The 13,940-nt window shown below is 42.8% G+C and overlaps 1 protein-coding gene across 1 annotated transcript in view; it reads left to right on the top strand.

Moving 5' to 3' along the window:
* The first annotated feature begins 405 nt into the window (after positions 1 to 405).
* LOC145985682 (uncharacterized) overlaps positions 406 to 13,940 on the top strand; it is a 31,127-nt gene continuing 17,592 nt past the window's right edge. The window contains exon 1 of the mRNA XM_083119751.1: positions 406 to 489. The gene's annotated coding sequence lies outside the window, so the exon portion shown is untranslated. The remainder of the gene's footprint in view (positions 490 to 13,940) is intronic.

Here is a 13,940-nt window from a genome sequence, read left to right as displayed (position 1 = left end):
ATCCCAACTTGGATACGTGCTATTATCAATAATAGGGTTCCAGAACATTCTCCGTCTTTCCTCGATAATTATTTCTCTCCTTCAATTATCCTCATTTTATTTTATTTCACACCACAAGGAACCAAAAACCTCATTTTATCTAGTGTAAACTGAAAACTTTCGGAGGGGGCTCGAGCCCCCTAAGCCCCCTCCTTGGATACGTGCCTGATTCGAGAGCAGTCTCCTGTTAAGATTACGTCTAGCCAAGAATGTGAGTTGGCCGTGTGGAAGGTAGGATCGAGCTTCAAAATATTTAGATTGTAAGAAGAGATAGCAGCACGGAATTTATTTACTTCAGGTTTGTCAGTTTCTAAATGAAAGTTCAGATCGCCCAGTAATAATACATGCGAGTACATGGGAATGAGTTTAGCCAGTTCCTCTTCACAATTTACAAAGCACGTTCCAGGTGGACGGTACGCAACAGCTAGCAGTAGCTTCTGTTTGTTGATGGTAAGTTCCAGGAAAAGATATTCTGTCTTTCGTGCGTAGTTACCGTCAGATTTAGCCACAACCACTGCAGTAATATCTTCCCTTATCAGTGCCATCACCCCGCCACCTCGTTTCCCCAACCTGTCGTTTCGGAAGACGTTGTAGCCTCGCAAGGAGACCATGCTGGAGGGTGTGAAGGGATTAAGCCAAGTCTCCGATACAAGAATGCAGTGGAGATTCAGGGAGGAGAAAATAGCTTTGAAGCTATCGAGGTGCGCTTCGATGCTCTGTGCATTCACGTGAGACACCAACAGTGAGTTCGGACAAGTCTTCAGCTCATTTCCGAGAATTTCGGCTGTGCTGACCGCGGGGGGCGGAGTGCCAGGGCAATTAGCAGAGCGACGACCCTCTTTAGAATTTCGTCCACTGTCACCGAGATGCGTTGTTGCCAGATTAGCCATTTTTAGAATTGAGGTTTAACGAACAGAAACAAGATGGGAGAAGAAACATTAGCATACCAAAATTAAATTTAGAATTATTACTTACCCTGTCAAGCAGAATAGCATGGAGGAAAGCATCAGGGAATGACACACACACACTCACATTAAAAAACGATAACATAAACAAGAACCCGGACAAAAAACTCACACTAAACACACATGATTTGAACACATCACACACACAATTATTCATACACAGCGTATCATAACGACAAAAGTCACATATGCTCTTCATTACACTTCACACTCAGTCCGCATTGCACCCCATCTCAAGGGAGAATTTCAAGATCCTCGGGGGAAGATATAAGGTAGCGACGACCTCCGTGAGATACGAAAATGCGCCCGTCTTGGATCCAGGCATTGCGTGTCCCTACGCGATCCTTTGCCACCCGCAAAACCCTCTGTCTGTAGCAGGCGCGGCTCGTGCATAATTTTCCTGGGGGTTCACCAAAATTAAGCAAAGTGGACTTATCTAAATCTTTTGAGACACTACACGCTTTGGTTCTTAGAGATAGTACTGGGAAAATTATCAAATTTTGGCCGGTAGATTACTGACAAAGTTAATTTGCTCTATGTTCAAATAACAGTGACAGCACCAAGGAGTGTGTGTGTAGGGGGCGATCATTTTAATTTAAGATTTTCGTATGGTATTGTATTTAGGGGTATCTCAGAATTCACAAAATATTCTCGCCTCAATTTTGCCTCTTCCACTCTTGCCAACTCTTTTCTGGTCCCACCACTGTCAAATAGACTATATTATTGGAACTGGATCCTGACCCTACAGTTAAACATACAAATCTCTGCCTGCTAAAATGAGCATCTATCAGTAATCGAACCCAAGACCCCTCGATTACAAGATAATTCTTACATAACTATTCGAAAGTATATCGCTAAATCAAAGCTATTCGATTCCATTCTATGCAATATGTTTCTTTCTTGCGATGAACAGAATTAAACAAGAATCAAAGCGCACAAGAAATATTAAAACAAAATATATTGTTCACCTACTTGCATTACTGTCCATGTTTGTAGAGAAAGTCCATTCTCCTCTCCTTTCTTCTTGCAAATTTATCAATAACAGCCTCGTTGAAGTCTTGGATGCTACCGATGAACTCCTTTTCTATCGAAAGCATGGCCAAAGCTGTTAACCTCTCTTCTGTCATCGTGCTCCGGAGAAAAGTCTTCACACGTTTAAGGGTGGAGAAACAGCGTTCAGCCTCTGCGGTTGTCATAGGAATGGTCACTAATATTCTTAATAACTTAATACACTGACTGAAAGTTGTATATAAATTGTTCCTCATCATGAACTGTAGTAGTGCTAAAGCTCCCGACACCTCCCGAAAGTCTTGACGCATGTAAAGGATTTCCAGTTCTGTTCGAATTTTGTTTTCTTCAATAAAGGGGTAAGCCTCTAGAGTTTTTTGAAGGAACACATGTGGAAATTTCTTTTCGTAACTGGCAAATTGATCTGAGAGAAAAAGATTTGCTGCAAGAAGATGGTTGGTAAACTGAAAGCGTTCCTTTGTGTGACTGATTATAACGTCGCAAACTTCTTTTGCAGCAACACTCTTTGATATGTTCGATTCCCGACACCTTCGCTTTGCTGATTGTGAAAATACCTGGGATGATTCTTCAATTCTCTCAATATGTACGTCTCTTACTTTCTGAATTGCCAATTCGAACCCCAGCATTGCATCTTTAAGCTGTATAGGATCTATATTTCGGTTCTGTAATTGCTCATATAATATATCGACATGGGGCATTATGAGGTAGAATACTGACAACCAAAACTGAAAAGTTTCATTTTCTAGTTTTAAGCGAAGACCCCTTGCCTGAGCTATGGTGGAAGTTTGACGAGTAGTTCTTTCAATTTTCTCAAGACACTCAATTAAAGATTCCTTGTTTTCCTGCACAACCTGGACTGTTCTAGATTTAAAGTTCCATCTTGTATTTGAAACACGGGGTACTTTTTTCCCAACAATTTCGTTTAAAACTGCAGTTCTTTGTGAGGAATGTGAGAAAAAAGTGGGAATTTCGCTCAGATCAGCAAAAAACACTCGTACATCTGTATTTTGGCTGGTTGCTTGTGCCAAAATTAAATTTAAAACATGAGCATAACAATGTATGTAATGCGCGTATCGAAAATCTTCCCTGAGTAAAGTCTGAACACCTGAGTGGCGACCACTCATGACATTCGCACCATCATAACTTTGCGAAATAACTTTATTCGGGTCCCCAACGATTTGCATTAAAGCTTCTCTGAGGCATGTCGATAGAGCTTTAGCATCATGGTCGGGGGAGTGAAAAAGCCCCAAAACCGTTCGACTGGGTTTCCATTGGGCAAAACATACCTCAAAACAAGAACCAATTGAAAAATTGATGAAATGTCTGTTGTTTCATCAGCAATTACCGATACGAAGTCTGCACTCGCTATTTCATCTTTTATCTTTTCGTGGCAAATTTCAAGCATGCACGATAGCAAATCATTTTGAATGTCCTTTGACGTGCCCTTAAAAACAGTTGCTTTTGATAAGTGGTCCCTGAGGGCAACGTCAAGTTCAGAACTGAAATCAACGAGGCCACGAAAAACTCCAGGATTTTGTGACTCACTTGTTTCATCATGCCCCCTGAGCGCTAATTCAAACACCCCACAAAATTTTACACAGTCAACTATTTTTGACAGAATGTACCTGTTTTTACGAACCTGATCATTATGTCTCTGAATATTAAGTCTGTACGCGTTGTCGAGTTGCTGTCGTATGTCTTGCTTCCCCAGAAGATTGAGCTCTAACTCAGAATTCATGTGAGTCTTGGAAATTTCGTGTTTCTTGATTTTTTGGGACAAGTGACCGAGGTCAACAACTCCTGTTTTCGTCCATGATACTTCGCCATCCACACTAAATAATAAACAAGGGAAACAGAATAACCTGTTAGTTTCACTGCACCCACAAATCCATTCATTTCTTGAATATACATCCATGTTAAATTTCCTTATGATTTCCTTGTCCTTACTTTTCGATCGTTGGGTAAGGTCCAAGGGGGGCGTCGGCCGACCAACACGCTTTACCTCCAGTTTCCTTTCAAGGGACAGTGACGAAAATTTTGTTTCCGTTAGGCTTTTCACCGTAACATTAGCCATTTCAATAAACTTATTTCTAACTTCTCACACAGCAACAACTACACTCCTTCCAATACACAATCCACCCACTCCACTCAACGTATCACCACGCCAAATATATTTCAATCACCAGCCACGCACTTCAAAACAAACTAACAAGTATGGAGACAATGACACGTAACAAAGTCAATCGCGCGCGTCCCCTCGAACACCCTCTCGCGCTAGAGTATAACTGATCGCACGAAACTCAAACAACTTTTTGGTCGTCTTCTGACGTAAGTGCGAAATGCCTTCATTGTTGTTTTAGGCTTGAATAAATAGTAAATACTACATTTTTGGTCAAGCACGGTAAAGCCCCGAAAATTGCAGTGTATATATTCTAAGACAACTAAACCTAAAAAGCCTAACATGTCAACGGAAGCATTTAGTCTGACGTAAGAAGACCAAAAGGTTGTTTAAGTCTTGTCCGATAAGCGACCCCTCGCCCTCGCGCTATTTTTGACTTTTCGTCTCCTTCCACCTGAAGTGTTGCCATCTTAAAGAAGAAAACTCTGAATGTGTAGGCAAGTTGTTTTCTATCATATTTATCTTATTTGTCCCATCATCTTTACTTCTAGCTTTCGTTTGGAGTCACCTCTACATTTATATTACACCCTCTTCATTAATCTAATAAGTCTTGTAAAATATAAATAATACAAAGAGAATGCCAATTGAATTCAAATTGAAACACATAGTGCAACACTGGAAGAGAGAAGAGCGTGGTTCACTCCAGCTCGCTGGTGATCCTACGAACTGCGCATGTCCGTTTTGACGCGACGACCTTCCTGGAGTATCAGACTGCATGTATTTTCGCCATATGTACGCGTCGAGCTTCTGCTAGCCGTCCTAAGCTTTTAGCATGGTAGGGGTTGACTTGCGGAGGTTCAGCGGAGACTTTGCACGAAACGGAACTAGAGGGGAGCTGAGTGGCTCTGGCCCGCGGTTTCTCCTTCTCACTAAGGGAATTTGGCACTCTACGCTTATGAACATCTCAGTTATTGTTTATTTTGTATATTACTGGGGGTTCACTGCACATTTGCGCTATACAGATAACCGCGCCTGGTCTGTAGGGAGTTAGCGACTCTGTAATTAATAGGGACGAGTTCTTGAGCATATTCTTTGACTTCCACACCTCGTTCCTGGAGCGGTAGCTTACAAATTTCACTATGATGGGACGTTTTCCCGATCTCAAAACTTCCGCAGACGATCTTTTCGGAGGGCCAAGCCTGTGGCACCGGTCAACGTGCTCGAGCTTGATGTGCTGCAACTGAAGCTTATTTTGTAAAGTCTGGAGCACGATGCTGTCCACGTCCTCGTTGGTGGTTTCGGGGACCCCATGCAGCAAAATGCAGTTCCTCCTAGAGTACTGCGCTAGGTCATCTATTTCAATGGTGTTCGTGCGTATCTGCTTGTTCATGCTCTCTAGGTCTCGCCGCAGCTCTGTCACGGAGTCGCTCGTCGATCTCTTAAATTGCACAAACTCCTCTCTGAGGTTCAGGAGTGACTTGCGGAGGTCAGCATCTTCTTGCACCGATCCATGGTTGTCTAGCAACCAGGGACGTAGCTAGGTCGATCAGTTTGGGGGGGGGGGGCCAAACGTAAGATTTTTTCTATCAAACTATTATAAAATAACAAACTATTTATACACCATATAGGCTTATACTGTATACATACGTACATTATATTTTTATATATATATATATATATATATATATATATATACACACACACACACACACACACATACACATACAGGCGTAGCAAGGCGAGGCCCTCATCCGTTTTTTTAAATTTGAAACCTCAATGTAAATCGATACTAAATGTTCATGGATACGTCAGCAATTCATCATATTTAAATAATAATAATAAATTGCTGACGAAAATTATATTTAATAATTTCACTCACCCGGGAAGTGTATTTGAGGAAGATGAAATCTGAAGCTGTAGGGCATGCCCGTACTCAAGGGAAGCGTCATGGGGGCGTCATGACCCCCCCCCTCCTCGAACTATAAAATATTATAATGTGGAGATATAAAAACGTACGAAAATAACATTGACGATTTTTCAGATTGTGCAAGAATTTCGATTTCGTCCTTGCATATAGGAATGGGTTGTCTGAGGGGAGAGAGTCAGGCTCCAGAAGTTTGCAGTAGATAATTTTTGTTTTATAAACATTGATGCAAGGCTAAAAGACAGCCCCATTTAGTCGGGACAGTCCATTCATGTAACGCCCATGATTTGACGTATTCATTCAAATTATAACGTTTAACAAGAATTTATAACCAGAGAAAAGCAGAATATTTTAATTTTATTACGCACAAAAATTAGCCTTTTCCATATTATTTCTCACTTCCATTTAGGCTATTAGGCCTATATTTTTCGTATCAACCGTTTGGGACTCAAGGGCCCTTTAGGCGTGAGGTCCCGGGCGGTCGCACACTATATATATATATGTAAAGAAAAGGAGCAAGGGCCTCCTCGGTGGCGCATGTTAGCATCGTCGCCTTGTAATCAAGGGGTTCCGGGTTCGATACACGGTGGATGCTCATAGTGGTTCGGATCCCACTTTACACTGTAGAACCAGTCCCGATTAGGCATCTCATGTATACATGTCACGGTACCTAGTGACATGTAAAACGCAGTTCGATAAAAATTATTTTTTTGTTTATTGATTCATTTTATGCACCAACTTGAAAGTGTGAGGTTGATTTTATTTTGTGAATAAACTTGTATCCGAGCCAGACGTCGGAAGTTGGGGACGGGTTTTTCTTGAGTGACAGCGGAACTGTCTTTTCGGCTTAGGACATGACATATTTGCACTGACACGGAGATACGAAAGGAATATTTTCGTCGATACCGGGCATCAAGTCAGCGGGCGGTCGAACCCATGTTCACGGATGACCAGGTACACCAGCTGGAGCCCGAGCCTGCAAGGATCGAAGACGCCTCGGTGACCGAGTTTCAAGACAATGGACACAGGTCATTCGCGTCTCCTCGAAAAGCGAAGCCAAGCTACCTGAGCGTGGGTTTCAACGGACAAATTTGATTCTCTTATAAATATACGGTGCTACCATCCCAGACACAGTTTTTACCCGGATTTCATAGAGAGAGCATCTCCGCGCTACACTCTCGCGTGATCGTTGCTTTGTGTCCGTGAACTTTGTTTCCTTACGTACCGTGAGCGAATTGCAGATAGAGTTACCAGTGTGCGCCTTATTTTGGTGAAGATTACGCGGTGATTTGTTTTTGCCAAGCGTGGACCACATAAGGATGGAGGGCTAAAGAAGATAGAGAAGGGGGTCGTCGCTCCCCCTGACGCCTGCAACGACGCCGAAGCCAGTCAGCCAACGCCAAAGACGACACCAAAGCCAAACACTGCCCAAAGCCCGAAGGACGTCTTCAGAACGACGCCGATCGAAGCCAGAGGGAGAGATTGAAGGACGACTCCAGAACGACGCTTCCAGAACGACGCCGAATCGAAGCCCGGCACCAGAGAGATTCCTGACCGGCGCGTGACCACGTACATCCGACGCTAGTGGCAAGAGGAACGCCCGAAGTACTAAGGAGGTGCAAGTACACCAGATCGTCGCAATTATTCTTCGTCGCGATCGACCTCGGAGGACAATTTCGCCACAAAGGAACCGTGTGCAAGTCCCGCGTCCAGGAGAGATGAATGACCACGCCATGTAGCAGAGTCTGGTACAGTATACTTCAGAGGGTCTCATGTCCATGTAAACGTGCGTCGTTAGTATCAACACCGTACAGTTAACGCCGAAGTCTCACTTATTCGCAAAGTTACTCAGGAAAAACCTAAACCTAACCCCGCGTCTGATAATTTTTGGTATTGTTATAAAAAAGAGTTATTTCATGTTCAGATGTGCTAATTTAATTGTCTGCATTCAGGATTAGAAGCTCCATTTCATTTCTTTAATATTTAGTGTAAATTGTCAAAGTGTGCTCCATTTCTTGTGTAACCGACCGCCCCGTCGCGCCATTTAACTTGTCGATAGTTGACTGATGAGTCCTTTTTAATTGTGGAAAGCGTAGTTGTTTTTATCGCAAGGTCGTGTGCGTGAAATAGTATTTATTTGTTGCATGGTGGTTTTTAAGGTAATTTTTGCTCGCGCCGACGATTGATTAGTGTATTCCGGCAGCTGGAGCCAATTAAGTTTTGCATCACTATGTAATTGAGTAGTTGTTCTCATTGGACGAGAGAGGCTGATGTGTAAGACCCCCGTCCGAGAGACTTGTATAATGTCGTCCTTACGACTCGATGCACACGTTCATTCGAACGAAAGATTTAACCACGCCGACCCATTGTCTTTGTTAACCGCTTTCCGAGGGCTGGCACTTAAGTTAATTTAAAAGAGCACAGGAGCTGGCAGACAAATGCCATAAATTCACATAAAGGTTTAAAAATTAAAAGGAATGATATGTTAATGAGATCCATGATTTGTATCCATACTTCACATGTAAAAATACCTCATGTGTGTGAAAGAGAGATAGCGTGAATGTTGTGAGAGTGAGGAGGTTTTGTAAACAGTTGTTGATTGCAATATTTTATTTGTTGTTACAATATATATTCACTTTTTTACCGTTCGTCAGTGTTGTTATTTGACGTTTTTCAGGTACCAGATACTATGCTATTAGTGTTTTATGATTGTTCGAATCTACATATCAAAGGTAAACAAAACAGTGTAACATTTCAAGGTATTAATCTCCGCCTCGCAATAGTATGACATAAACGACCGTCTCAGTACCGAACTTGATAACTGGACCGTGAGTCACGACCGGTTTCCCTTACACATAACGACGTTTGGCCCCGTGCCGGGGTATGATTGACACGTCATTTCGGGGGCCGTGAGTGCACTCGTTACATACAGTTCATACCGGAATCGAATCCGGTATCTCTTAGTTCAAGGCGACCGCGTTCAGCACTATTCTATAGGGCGGGCTCGAGTCTTCTATGGCATCTCATTGTTCACTTGGGAAATGATGACGATAAGAAATTATATGCACACGTCTAATTTCTTAAAATTAATCTTATTTGTGTGTGGAAAACTGAATATATGATGGCACTGGAAAAAACAAAGTTCTCATACGCTCATATGATTACGCTCTCGTCTTTGGTTTGGCAGGTTCAACAACCTGCCCGGGTTCGATTCCCGATGGAGGCACATAGTTGTTCGGATCTCACTTTAAACTGTAGGTCCTGTCCCGATTAGCCTTACTGTGCATAAAGTGGACTTAAAACACCAGTTCAATTAATCAATCAAGGTTCGATCGCTGGTGGTCAGGCCGGTAGCCAGAATTTGATTTCGGAAGGGGCTTATCCCTTATCGGCAGCCGCCATCTAAAGACGAAAAGGTTGGGGGGAGGAGTAAATGCGCTGAAGATGAATTTCTTGGTATATTGCAACTTACCATATACAAGATGTTTAATCCTGTTAATGAAGAAAATTTAATTACTACTACACATTATTAAAATCAAATATTTGTAGGATTTCGGGAAAGGACTGCAGCCCCCGAGCCCTTTCCCTGCGTATGTGCCTGCTTATATTAGTTCCAAAATTTCTATGCTGTTCCAACATCGTGAGGACAATTTGGGAAGTACTTGAAAGCGATATGGAAGCAAATTCTGCTCTCGAAACTATATGGGACTCGATGTGATGACCACGCGCAACCGAATGAAAGAACTCTTCGCAGGCCTTGTCCCTCAGTATTAATTTTACTGACTAATTGTAAGTTTTTCTCGGTCTCCTCGATGACGCAGTGGTAGCATCTCCGCCTTCTAATCAAGGGGTCCCGGGTTCGATACCTGGTGGAGGCACACAGTGGTTCGGATCCCCGATTAGCCTTACTGTGCATACAGTGGACTTAAAACACGAACTCGATAATTGGAAGGTTTTAGAAGAACTAGACGCTTTTTATGCATTGTACAACTTTGCTTCTTTTCACCCCACTTTAACAGTTTTTCTTCCTAAGAATTCCACTAAGTATAACACGCTACGAAACCAGAGGTCCTAGATTCGGACATTGGACAGGTATGGTTGTATAATGTCTGTCCCATCGCCATTCCTTCGGCTCATCATTCATCCTCATCGTCGCATTTAACCCAAGAGGTAGAAAAGCGACGTAATATAGAAATATATAAATGATTGATTTGGTTTATTTTACTTCGCTTTTCTTACACTTTTTGGCTAATCGTGAAGGTGAAGATGAAAATGAGTGATGTGAAATTGATGAGAGGACCATCATAAAGAACACAAACGCCCAGCCCGGGATTCGAACCCAGGACCCCTGGCATCGTAATGCACCTTGTTAACCACTGCACAACAAATAGAAACAGAAAATGCTTGATAAGTTATTTGTTTCTCCATAACACATGATCATATTATAAGTATTATTCGCTGTATGACTAGGAATTAATTATATTTGTATGTCTAGTCAATCTAGCCACCTAAGCAGCAGCAGCTTCCGCATTTGCAGGTGGATGCTAAATGAAGAAAACCCACAGAAAGTCAGAAAGATAAACAAATTTTGTAACATAATACTTATAGAGCATGCAGACGGCTGTAAAAACAGTTGCTACTAACCTAGTTTCCTTCCTTAATTATACAGAGATCAACCACCCTGGGAATCGAACCCAGGACCTTGTGTGGTAGTCAGACTCTCTTTTAGAATGCCAACATGTTGGATATTTGGTCGATCAGTCGATCCTGCTCCATTGTTTCCAGAGGAAGACAATCTGGCAGCTTCTCATTCGACATTTTACTCGCGATGTAGGTAAACGAGATCACAAACACTTCGTGATGCTATCTTGTCGCGTTTACAGAAGTTTACCACCTCTCGGACAACAAATCCTACTTCAAACTGACAGATATCAACTGTCCATCAAATCAACAGATGAACCGACCGCTTCGATGTTTCTTCGAATTTTCAGCAAGTGGCCTTTCCCCTCCTTTGCGGGCAGGTCATTAGCAAGAGGGTTGAGTGCATGTGAGAAGAACCGCTATGTCATTCATTTCCGCACCGAAAAAGGGACTAGCAATAGAATTTTGTTCTTGGAATTTGAAACGCATGGGGATATCTTTTCTGCACCATAAAATAATTAACGCAGAAAGTTCTAGCCACCCGTAGCTAAATCTTCCTGTTTGTGTCGTCCTTTCGGCGCCCATGGTGCCAGTGCAGGACCAGATGAAGAGAAAGTGCGGGTTTGGGGGGATCCTGGATCTGGTGTGCAACAGGGAGGAAACACTTTCAATAGGTCTCTCAGACTTCCCTGAACGGGGCGGACCACAAAACCATTAACTGCATCCTATGCCAATACATCTGTTTGTGTTCAACAAGCAAGAAAGAGAGAAATAAAAGAGAAATGCCTTGCTTGGGTTCGTGCTACTGAAAATTGAAGAACTGTAAGCAAAATTTACTGAAGAATTGTTTTGCAATATTTGTCATCAAAGTAAAATTTCCAGGAAATACAGAACAGTTTCCCGGGGCCACGTTGGCGTTTGCCGGGGCCAGTGCCCCCGCGTGCCCCCCCCCCTAACGACGTCCCTGCTAGCAACTCATCAAGCCGTTGCTGGAATGCTTCCATACTTTTGCCTATTTCTTCCACTTTGGTCGAAACAACTGATAGTGTAGGCTTGGACATGATGACAACCCCGAAGATCCACATGGTGAAGCTATTGACCTGGCGGAAGATGTGGCAACGTACAGCGGTGGAGAATAGAATGCCAGGCTAGCTGAGGGGTGAAAGCGCGGAGCTCTATTCAAGAACGTCCATCCAGACTACAACTCACAATTCGACAAAATTTCACCACTACAAGCGGGCTTCAGGAAAGGGTACAGCACGTTAGACAACATATTCATATTACAAACTCTCGTACAGAGGAAAATAAAACAGAAGCGGGGGAAATTATACGCATTTTCATTGATTTTGAAAAAGCATTCGACAAAGTTCATAGGGATATTTTGTGGGGAAAATTGTATGAGAAGGGAATGTCCGCGCGCATGATCAGAGCACTGCAAGCAATATATGCGAGGGTAGAATTCGGAGTAAGATGCGAAGGAAACCAAGTCTCGGCACTGCAACCTTCGCTCAGGGACTCAAACAAGGATGCATCCTCTCACCAGTGCTATTTTCACTTTTCATAGATTGGGTAGCGCACGAAACTAAAATGGACCAGGATTCTATCCCATGTATAGGAGTGCAAAGTATACCAGTCCTTATGTATGCAGACGACATAGTCATCTTGTCCGAGACAATAGAGGGTCTGCAAAGGGGCATAGATAGCATATATGAGGGGTGCATCAAATATAAAATGAAGGTAAACATTAAAAAACAAAAATTATTGCTTTCAAAAATGGCTACATATTTAGCAGACAAGAGACATGGACATACGGGGGAGAGTTAACGTATGGTGAAAAAAATTTGCACAAAAAGAAAACGCTGTGGTCACTCAAGGGCAAAAACGCACACATGTATTTCGTGTGCTGGTTGGTATACAAGGGTGGTATCTGAACATCAATGAACAAACACATTCACACCGAGTCTGCTGGCCTTGCGACAATTTTGGGGCACTTTCTGCATAGATGGAGCAATTGATGGATCAACATCGCGCAAGCATCTGCGGATCCGTTGGATGAGGGTTGCAACGGTTCGTGATTGATAATTATTGGCATACACCATCCGCTTTAAATTTGCCCAGAAATCTTCAATGGGCCGCAGTTGGGGAACATTAGGGGGATTCTGTTCTTTGGATATGTAAGGGATACCTAAGTGCTCCATGGCCGCAAGACTTTGTGCAGCGTAATGGCAGCTGGCTAAATCTGGCCAAAAAACAACATTGTCCCCACGATGGTATTCATTGATAAACTGCTTCACTTTAGGCAAACAGAACTTTACATACCGGTCGGCGTTGAGTGCAAGGCCAGCCTTGAAAAACTGAGGTTTCTACAGTCCTTTCTCACTCATGGCAAGCCATAGCAACACCTTCTGTGGGAATTTGGTTTTGGCAGCAAAACGCACTGGATCGGGCACGGCAGCAGTTCCAGGATCATAGTAGGTTTTCGGCTGCCACTCATTGCCATCTAGGGTGAAATAAGTCTCATCGTCCATGATACAAATCACGTCATTTGTTGCAGTGAACGTTTTTGTCACAAGGGTTCGTAAACGCTGTTTCTGGACAACAACTTGTTGCTCCGTCACTTTTGGCATAGTTTTTCGTTTATATCTCCGTATCCCCATCTTCTGTAATGCTTTCTTCACTGTGTCTTTATCGCACTGAAACCTCCTACCAAGCTCACGGTAGGATTTTGCCACCTTACCTGCAGTAACACGTCGCAGTTGTTGCAACACTCTGGGTTCATTTAACTTCGACTTCCGTCCACTGCCCGGCTTTCTTTCTACATTGATTCCCTTCTCCAATTATGGCACAATATTATAAATCGTACGACGGGAAAATCCTACACGTTGAAAATGTTTCACAAGCTAGGACTTTCGAACATCACGATTCTCTGTCCAATATTGCACGATCATTTTCCGACGGTCTTCTTCTTTCAGCTCCATACTGACTTGTTTTTATACCAACCTTCTCTTGCTCTTCACACTACATAACTGGTAGACGTACAATCCAACACAGCTCAAATGGTGTGTCAGTGTTCAATATTGCCCGTTCTGCAGGGTTGCAAACTTTGTGCAAATTTTTTTCACCATACGTTAATCGAGCGGGTTAAAAACTTCACATACCTGGGGGCAACACTCTCCATGACAGGGAGTTGGACACACCACATAAGGGCAAGAAAAACTAAAAC

This window comes from Lepisma saccharinum, chromosome 3 (genome assembly GCF_977018435.1).
Source record: "Lepisma saccharinum chromosome 3, izLepSacc3.1, whole genome shotgun sequence".
Lineage (NCBI taxonomy): Eukaryota > Metazoa > Arthropoda > Insecta > Zygentoma > Lepismatidae > Lepisma > Lepisma saccharinum.
Note: the sequence above shows the minus strand (reverse complement) of the source record. Positions and strands in the feature narration are given on the sequence as shown.